The 6,858-nt window shown below is 43.3% G+C and overlaps 4 non-coding genes across 4 annotated transcripts; all 4 read left to right on the plus strand.

Annotated features, from left to right (window-relative positions):
• The first annotated feature begins 1,810 nt into the window (after window positions 1-1,810).
• On the plus strand, window positions 1,811-1,892 carry trnal-aag. Its single transcript has one exon. It is a non-coding gene; the product is annotated as a tRNA-Leu (tRNA).
• A 617-nt stretch (window positions 1,893-2,509) lies between these two features.
• On the plus strand, window positions 2,510-2,591 carry trnal-uag. Its single transcript has one exon. It is a non-coding gene; the product is annotated as a tRNA-Leu (tRNA).
• Window positions 2,592-5,795: 3,204 nt separating this feature from the next.
• On the plus strand, window positions 5,796-5,877 carry trnal-aag. Its single transcript has one exon. It is a non-coding gene; the product is annotated as a tRNA-Leu (tRNA).
• A 617-nt stretch (window positions 5,878-6,494) lies between these two features.
• On the plus strand, window positions 6,495-6,576 carry trnal-uag. Its single transcript has one exon. It is a non-coding gene; the product is annotated as a tRNA-Leu (tRNA).
• Window positions 6,577-6,858: the final 282 nt, after the last annotated feature.

The following is a 6,858-nucleotide window of genomic DNA, read 5'->3' on the forward strand; positions in this document are numbered from 1 at the left end:
TTTGATGATTATACTGACAACTAATGAAAACCCCAAAATCATATCTCAGAAAATTAGAATTTGTGAAAAGGTTCAATATTGAAGACACCTGGTGCCACACTCTAATCAGCTAATTAACTCAAAACACCTGCAAAGGCCTTGAAATGGTCTCTCAGTCTAGTTCTGTAGGCTACACATCATGGGAAGACCGCTGACTTGACAGCTGTCCAAAAGACGACCATTGACACCTTGCACAAGGAGGGCAAGACACAAAAGGTCATTGCTAAAGAGGCCGGCTGTTCACAGAGCTCTGTGTCCAAGCACATTAATAGAGAGGCGAAGGGAAGGAAAAGATGTGGTAGAAAAAAAAGTGTACAAGCAATAGGGATAACCGCACCCTGGAGAGGATTGTGAAACAACCATTCAAAAATGTGGGGAGATTCACAAAGAGTGGACTGCAGCTGGAGTCAGTGCTTCAAGAACCACCACGCACAGACGTATGCAAGACATGGGTTTCAGCTGTCGCATTCCTTGTGTCAAGCCACTCTTGAACAAGACACAGTGTCAGAAGCGTCTCGCCTGGGCTAAAGACAAAAAGGACTGGACTGCTGCTGAGTGGTCCAAAGTTATGTTCTCTGATGAAAGTAAATTTTGCATTTCCTTTGGAAATCAAGGTCCCAGAGTCTGGAGGAGAGAGGAGAGGCACAGAATCCACGTTGCTTGAAGTCCAGTGTAAAGTTTCCACAGTCAGTGATGGTTTGGGGTTCCATGTCATCTGCTGGTGTTGGTCCACTGTGTTTTCTGAGGTCCAAGGTCAACGCAGCCGTCTACCAGGAAGTTTTAGAGCACTTCATGCTTCCTGCTGCTGACCAACTTTATGGAGATGCAGATTTCATTTTCCAACAGGACTTGGCACCTGCACACAGTGCCAAAGCTACCAGTACCTGGTTTAAGGACCATGGTATCCCTGTTCTTAATTGGCCAGCAAACTCGCCTGACCTTAACCCTATAGAAAACCTACGGGGTATTGTGAAGAGGAAGATGCGATACACCAGACCCAACAATGCAGAAGAGCTGAAGGCCACTATCAGAGCAACCTGGGCTCTCATTTGGATGCTGCTGTTTGCATTCATCCTAGATGCAAATTCAAAAATGCACTTTGGAATGTTGTGGGTGTAGCCTATGTGTATGTAGGCTATATATGTATGTATATAACTACCTGTATTCACAGTTTTCACGTGACGCCACATTCCAAGTAAAACTCTCCCTTGGAGGGCAAAAAATACGTTATAATCTGCTGCCTGCCAACCAATAAGCAAGTGATACACTGTTACTCTGAGTTTGTTACTTTTCAAAATGCTGGATGGTTTTTTGTGCTTTCGGATGCACATCGAGGAGGAGAGCAAGCCTGGGCTGTGTTAGGTGAGGGATTCCCCAGAAGGTAAAAGTAAACAATAACCGCAGTCCAGCGGCGGCAGGGACCTGGCGGTTTTTAACGGTAGAAATGCCGCAGCGGATGCTGTAACGTTATATGGAAGGGATATGCCCAACACTTGCAGTTTGTGCTCATATTTAGATTTTTCTTAAGTTGAAAGGTGATCCAAATAAAATTTGACTGCTTTTGCGGCGTCTCTACGGGGGAGGCGCGGTGTGAGCCGCTATGTTGGTCTGTTGGTTTGCCCTCCAGTTTGCCGCCGCGCATGTCACGTGACTGAAAACTATGAATTGCTTTATTTTATTTTTAATGTTACCATATCTTAATATAGGCCTAGACTTAATTATATGTTGTGTGTGTAGCACGAAGGAACTAACCTTGTACCCAGGAAAGATTGGTAGTGTGGCCGAGCGGTCTAAGGCGCTGGATTAAGGCTCCAGTCTCTACGGAGGCGTGGGTTCAAATCCCACCACTGCCAACTTTAACTTCAGGTGCATTGAATATCTGCCCATAATCTCCAGATTACAGAAGCTGGGAAATGGTTCACTGTACAAATGTCATCCACAAAAAAAATTCTGATTCTGGTCAAGCACTGCTAACTTCTCTAATACAATAACACAGGCATTTACTGAATCTTTCTGTCAATGTTTACGAGGCAATGATTAATCTGCCATTTATTATTACCATTTAACAGGTTTGCAACCTGTTTGCAGGTTTGTGTGTCTTGGTAAACTCAAAATCGATCCCTTTAAACACAAAGAAACAGTTACATGTTACCTTAGAGACTCACTGTAACAGATAAGGCAAGGGTCCTGTCAAGCAGCATTGTGGGCTTACGGAGCCGCAACGTGTTTTGGCGATCATAAACTGGATATCAGGGGTGACCAAAGACAAATGTTTGCACTTTTATGCTTTAGGAATACTTCTAGTCAAAGCAGAGAAAAGCGTGAAACCGCTTCTAGTATGGCTTAGCGCTTTATTGCGCTGGATGGCAGCACTGTTCCTTGTCAATGTCGCTATGGACAAGGACCGTTTGGAATCTGATCATTTAGTGCTCTCTTGGAAAAACCACCAGTACAAGCAAATGGCACATGTGGTAGTGTGGCCGAGTGGTCTAAGGCGCTGGATTTAGGCTCCAGTCTCTATGGAGGCGTGGGTTCAAATCCCACCACTGCCAAATTTACCTCCAGGCACAAGGAATTTCTGCTCACAATTATAGAAACTTGTTGACTGAACACTAAAAATTCCAGTTGTGGTCAAACAAGGCTCTTTATTTAGAAGCACTTCTTGTCAAAGCAGAGAAATCTGAAACTGCTGCCGGTATGAATTGGCGCTCAACCAGTACAAGCAAATGACCCCTTTGGAAAGAGAGGTCCAGGCGCCACGGTGGGTGCGGTGATCGCTCAGAGGAGAGGAAAGAGAGCCAGAGACTTGAGTTGTATAAATTAATCATTCTTAATCATTTTATTAACGATCCTTACTTATTTTTAATCTTTTAACCTAGATGTGCCTTGTCTTTACTTGTAAGTGCTGAACTGTAGTCATGAATACAGAAATGAGCTCACTGTGGTTAGATCCTTGAGTGGGAGTATTGACCGCAGACGCTGTAACTATGCACGCCTTGTTCAACTGTCATCTACTGTAGATTATGACTGCAGGAGAGGCTGCGGGTGTCCAAAATTTGCTGACGCTGTGACAGTGCATGCTTCGTTCTACTGTTATCTACTGTTGTTATGACTACATGAGGGACTGTTGATGTATTAGTCTGCTGATATTAAGACTACATGTTTAATTACTGATTAAGACTACATGTTTAATTACTGATGAAGGGTTTGACTGTCAACTTCCAACCTCTGATTATTACAGCTTGTGTGAACTTTGAGTGAACTTGCTGAACAGAAAACACGTCAGATAGAGGGTGAAGGAAAAGACGACAGATGCTTTACAAAAACACATCAGATAGTGGGTGAAGGAATTTGCGACAGATGCTTTAGAAAAACACGTCAGATAGTGGGTGAAGGAATTTACGACAGATGCTTTTAGGAATTTGCGACAGATAGATGATGAGCAGAAACACAACAGATACGGCCAGCACTATATCAAGATTACTGTAAGAAACCAAGCATTAATGAAAGATACAGCATTACATATGTTATTCCTGTATTCATTTTTTAAGAAATACAATTGTGTGTCAAATTATGCATGTATAACTTTTAAAAAAATACGGTGAGACTGAAGTTGAAATATAATGGAGAACTTCTTATCCAGTAATGTAAAAATATAGAAAATCAACAACACAGTAATGAATAACAGCTGGAAAACAGTGTTAATTGGTAAAACAACAGGTGTAAGCCGCATGGCAGCAGAGGATATGAAGTTCACCATAAGGAGAGGAGTGGTCAGGCCAACACAGAGGAGGATATACAGGTGCTGGTCATACAATTAGAATATCATCAAAAAGTTGATTTATTTCAGTAATTCCATTCAAAAAGTGAAACCTGTATAATGTATACATTCATTCCACACAGACTGATATAGTTCAAGTGTTCATTCCTTTTAATTTTGATGATTATAACTGACAACTAATGAAAACCCCAAAATCAGTATCTCAGAAAATTAGAATATTGTGAAAAGGTTCAATATTGAAGACACCTGGTGCCACACTCTAATCAGCTAATTAACTCAAAACACCTGCAAAGGCCTTGAAATGGTCTCTCAGTCTAGTTCTGTAGGCTACACAATCATGGGGAAGACCGCTGACTTGACAGCTGTCCAAAAGACGACCATTGACACCTTGCACAAGGAGGGCAAGACACAAAAGGTCATTGCTAAAGAGGCCGGCTGTTCACAGAGCTCTGTGTCCAAGCACATTAATAGAGAGGCGAAGGGAAGGAAAAGATGTGGTAGAAAAAAAAGTGTACAAGCAATAGGGATAACCGCACCCTGGAGAGGATTGTGAAACAAAAGCCATTCAAAAATGTGGGGGAGATTCACAAAGAGTGGACTGCAGCTGGAGTCAGTGCTTCAAGAACCACCACGCACAGACGTATGCAAGACATGGGTTTCAGCTGTCGCATTCCTTGTGTCAAGCCACTCTTGAACAAGACACAGTGTCAGAAGCGTCTCGCCTGGGCTAAAGACAAAAAGGACTGGACTGCTGCTGAGTGGTCCAAAGTTATGTTCTCTGATGAAAGTAAATTTTGCATTTCCTTTGGAAATCAAGGTCCCAGAGTCTGGAGGAAGAGAGGAGAGGCACAGAATCCACGTTGCTTGAAGTCCAGTGTAAAGTTTCCACAGTCAGTGATGGTTTGGGGTTCCATGTCATCTGCTGGTGTTGGTCCACTGTGTTTTCTGAGGTCCAAGGTCAACGCAGCCGTCTACCAGGAAGTTTTAGAGCACTTCATGCTTCCTGCTGCTGACCAACTTTATGGAGATGCAGATTTCATTTTCCAACAGGACTTGGCACCTGCACACAGTGCCAAAGCTACCAGTACCTGGTTTAAGGACCATGGTATCCCTGTTCTTAATTGGCCAGCAAACTCGCCTGACCTTAACCCTATAGAAAACCTAGGGGTATTGTGAAGAGGAAGATGCGATACACCAGACCCAACAATGCAGAAGAGCTGAAGGCCACTATCAGAGCAACCTGGGCTCTCATTTGGATGCTGCTGTTTGCATTCATCCTAGATGCAAATTCAAAAAATGCACTTTGGAATGTTGTGGGTGTAGCCTATGTGTATGTAGGCTATATATGTATGTATATAACTACCTGTATTCACAGTTTTCACGTGACGCCACATTCCAAGTAAAACTCTCCCTTGGAGGGCAAAAAATACGTTATAATCTGCTGCCTGCCAACCAATAAGCAAGTGATACACTGTTACTCTGAGTTTGTTACTTTTCAAAATGCTGGATGGTTTTTTGTGCTTTCGGATGCACATCGAGGAGGAGAGCAAGCCTGGGCTGTGTTAGGTGAGGGATTCCCCAGAAGGTAAAAGTAAACAATAACCGCAGTCCAGCGGCGGCAGGGACCTGGCGGTTTTTAACGGTAGAAATGCCGCAGCGGATGCTGTAACGTTATATGGAAGGGATATGCCCAACACTTGCAGTTTGTGCTCATATTTAGATTTTTCTTAAGTTGAAAGGTGATCCAAATAAAATTTGACTGCTTTTGCGGCGTCTCTACGGGGGAGGCGCGGTGTGAGCCGCTATGTTGGTCTGTTGGTTTGCCCTCCAGTTTGCCGCCGCGCATGTCACGTGACTGAAAACTATGAATTGCTTTATTTTATTTTTAATGTTACCATATCTTAATATAGGCCTAGACTTAATTATATGTTGTGTGTGTAGCACGAAGGAACTAACCTTGTACCCAGGAAAGATTGGTAGTGTGGCCGAGCGGTCTAAGGCGCTGGATTAAGGCTCCAGTCTCTACGGAGGCGTGGGTTCAAATCCCACCACTGCCAACTTTAACTTCAGGTGCATTGAATATCTGCCCATAATCTCCAGATTACAGAAGCTGGGAAATGGTTCACTGTACAAATGTCATCCACAAAAAAAATTCTGATTCTGGTCAAGCACTGCTAACTTCTCTAATACAATAACACAGGCATTTACTGAATCTTTCTGTCAATGTTTACGAGGCAATGATTAATCTGCCATTTATTATTACCATTTAACAGGTTTGCAACCTGTTTGCAGGTTTGTGTGTCTTGGTAAACTCAAAATCGATCCCTTTAAACACAAAGAAACAGTTACATGTTACCTTAGAGACTCACTGTAACAGATAAGGCAAGGGTCCTGTCAAGCAGCATTGTGGGCTTACGGAGCCGCAACGTGTTTTGGCGATCATAAACTGGATATCAGGGGTGACCAAAGACAAATGTTTGCACTTTTATGCTTTAGGAATACTTCTAGTCAAAGCAGAGAAAAGCGTGAAACCGCTTCTAGTATGGCTTAGCGCTTTATTGCGCTGGATGGCAGCACTGTTCCTTGTCAATGTCGCTATGGACAAGGACCGTTTGGAATCTGATCATTTAGTGCTCTCTTGGAAAAACCACCAGTACAAGCAAATGGCACATGTGGTAGTGTGGCCGAGTGGTCTAAGGCGCTGGATTTAGGCTCCAGTCTCTATGGAGGCGTGGGTTCAAATCCCACCACTGCCAAATTTACCTCCAGGCACAAGGAATTTCTGCTCACAATTATAGAAACTTGTTGACTGAACACTAAAAATTCCAGTTGTGGTCAAACAAGGCTCTTTATTTAGAAGCACTTCTTGTCAAAGCAGAGAAATCTGAAACTGCTGCCGGTATGAATTGGCGCTCAACCAGTACAAGCAAATGACCCCTTTGGAAAGAGAGGTCCAGGCGCCACGGTGGGTGCGGTGATCGCTCAGAGGAGAGGAAAGAGAGCCAGAGACTTGAGTTGTATAAATTAATCATTCTTAA

This window comes from Micropterus salmoides, unplaced genomic scaffold, assembly GCF_014851395.1.
Source record: "Micropterus salmoides isolate LMB-PRFRI ecotype aquatic unplaced genomic scaffold, ASM1485139v1 Ms_hic_scaffold_5, whole genome shotgun sequence".
NCBI classification, from domain to species: domain Eukaryota; kingdom Metazoa; phylum Chordata; class Actinopteri; order Centrarchiformes; family Centrarchidae; genus Micropterus; species Micropterus salmoides.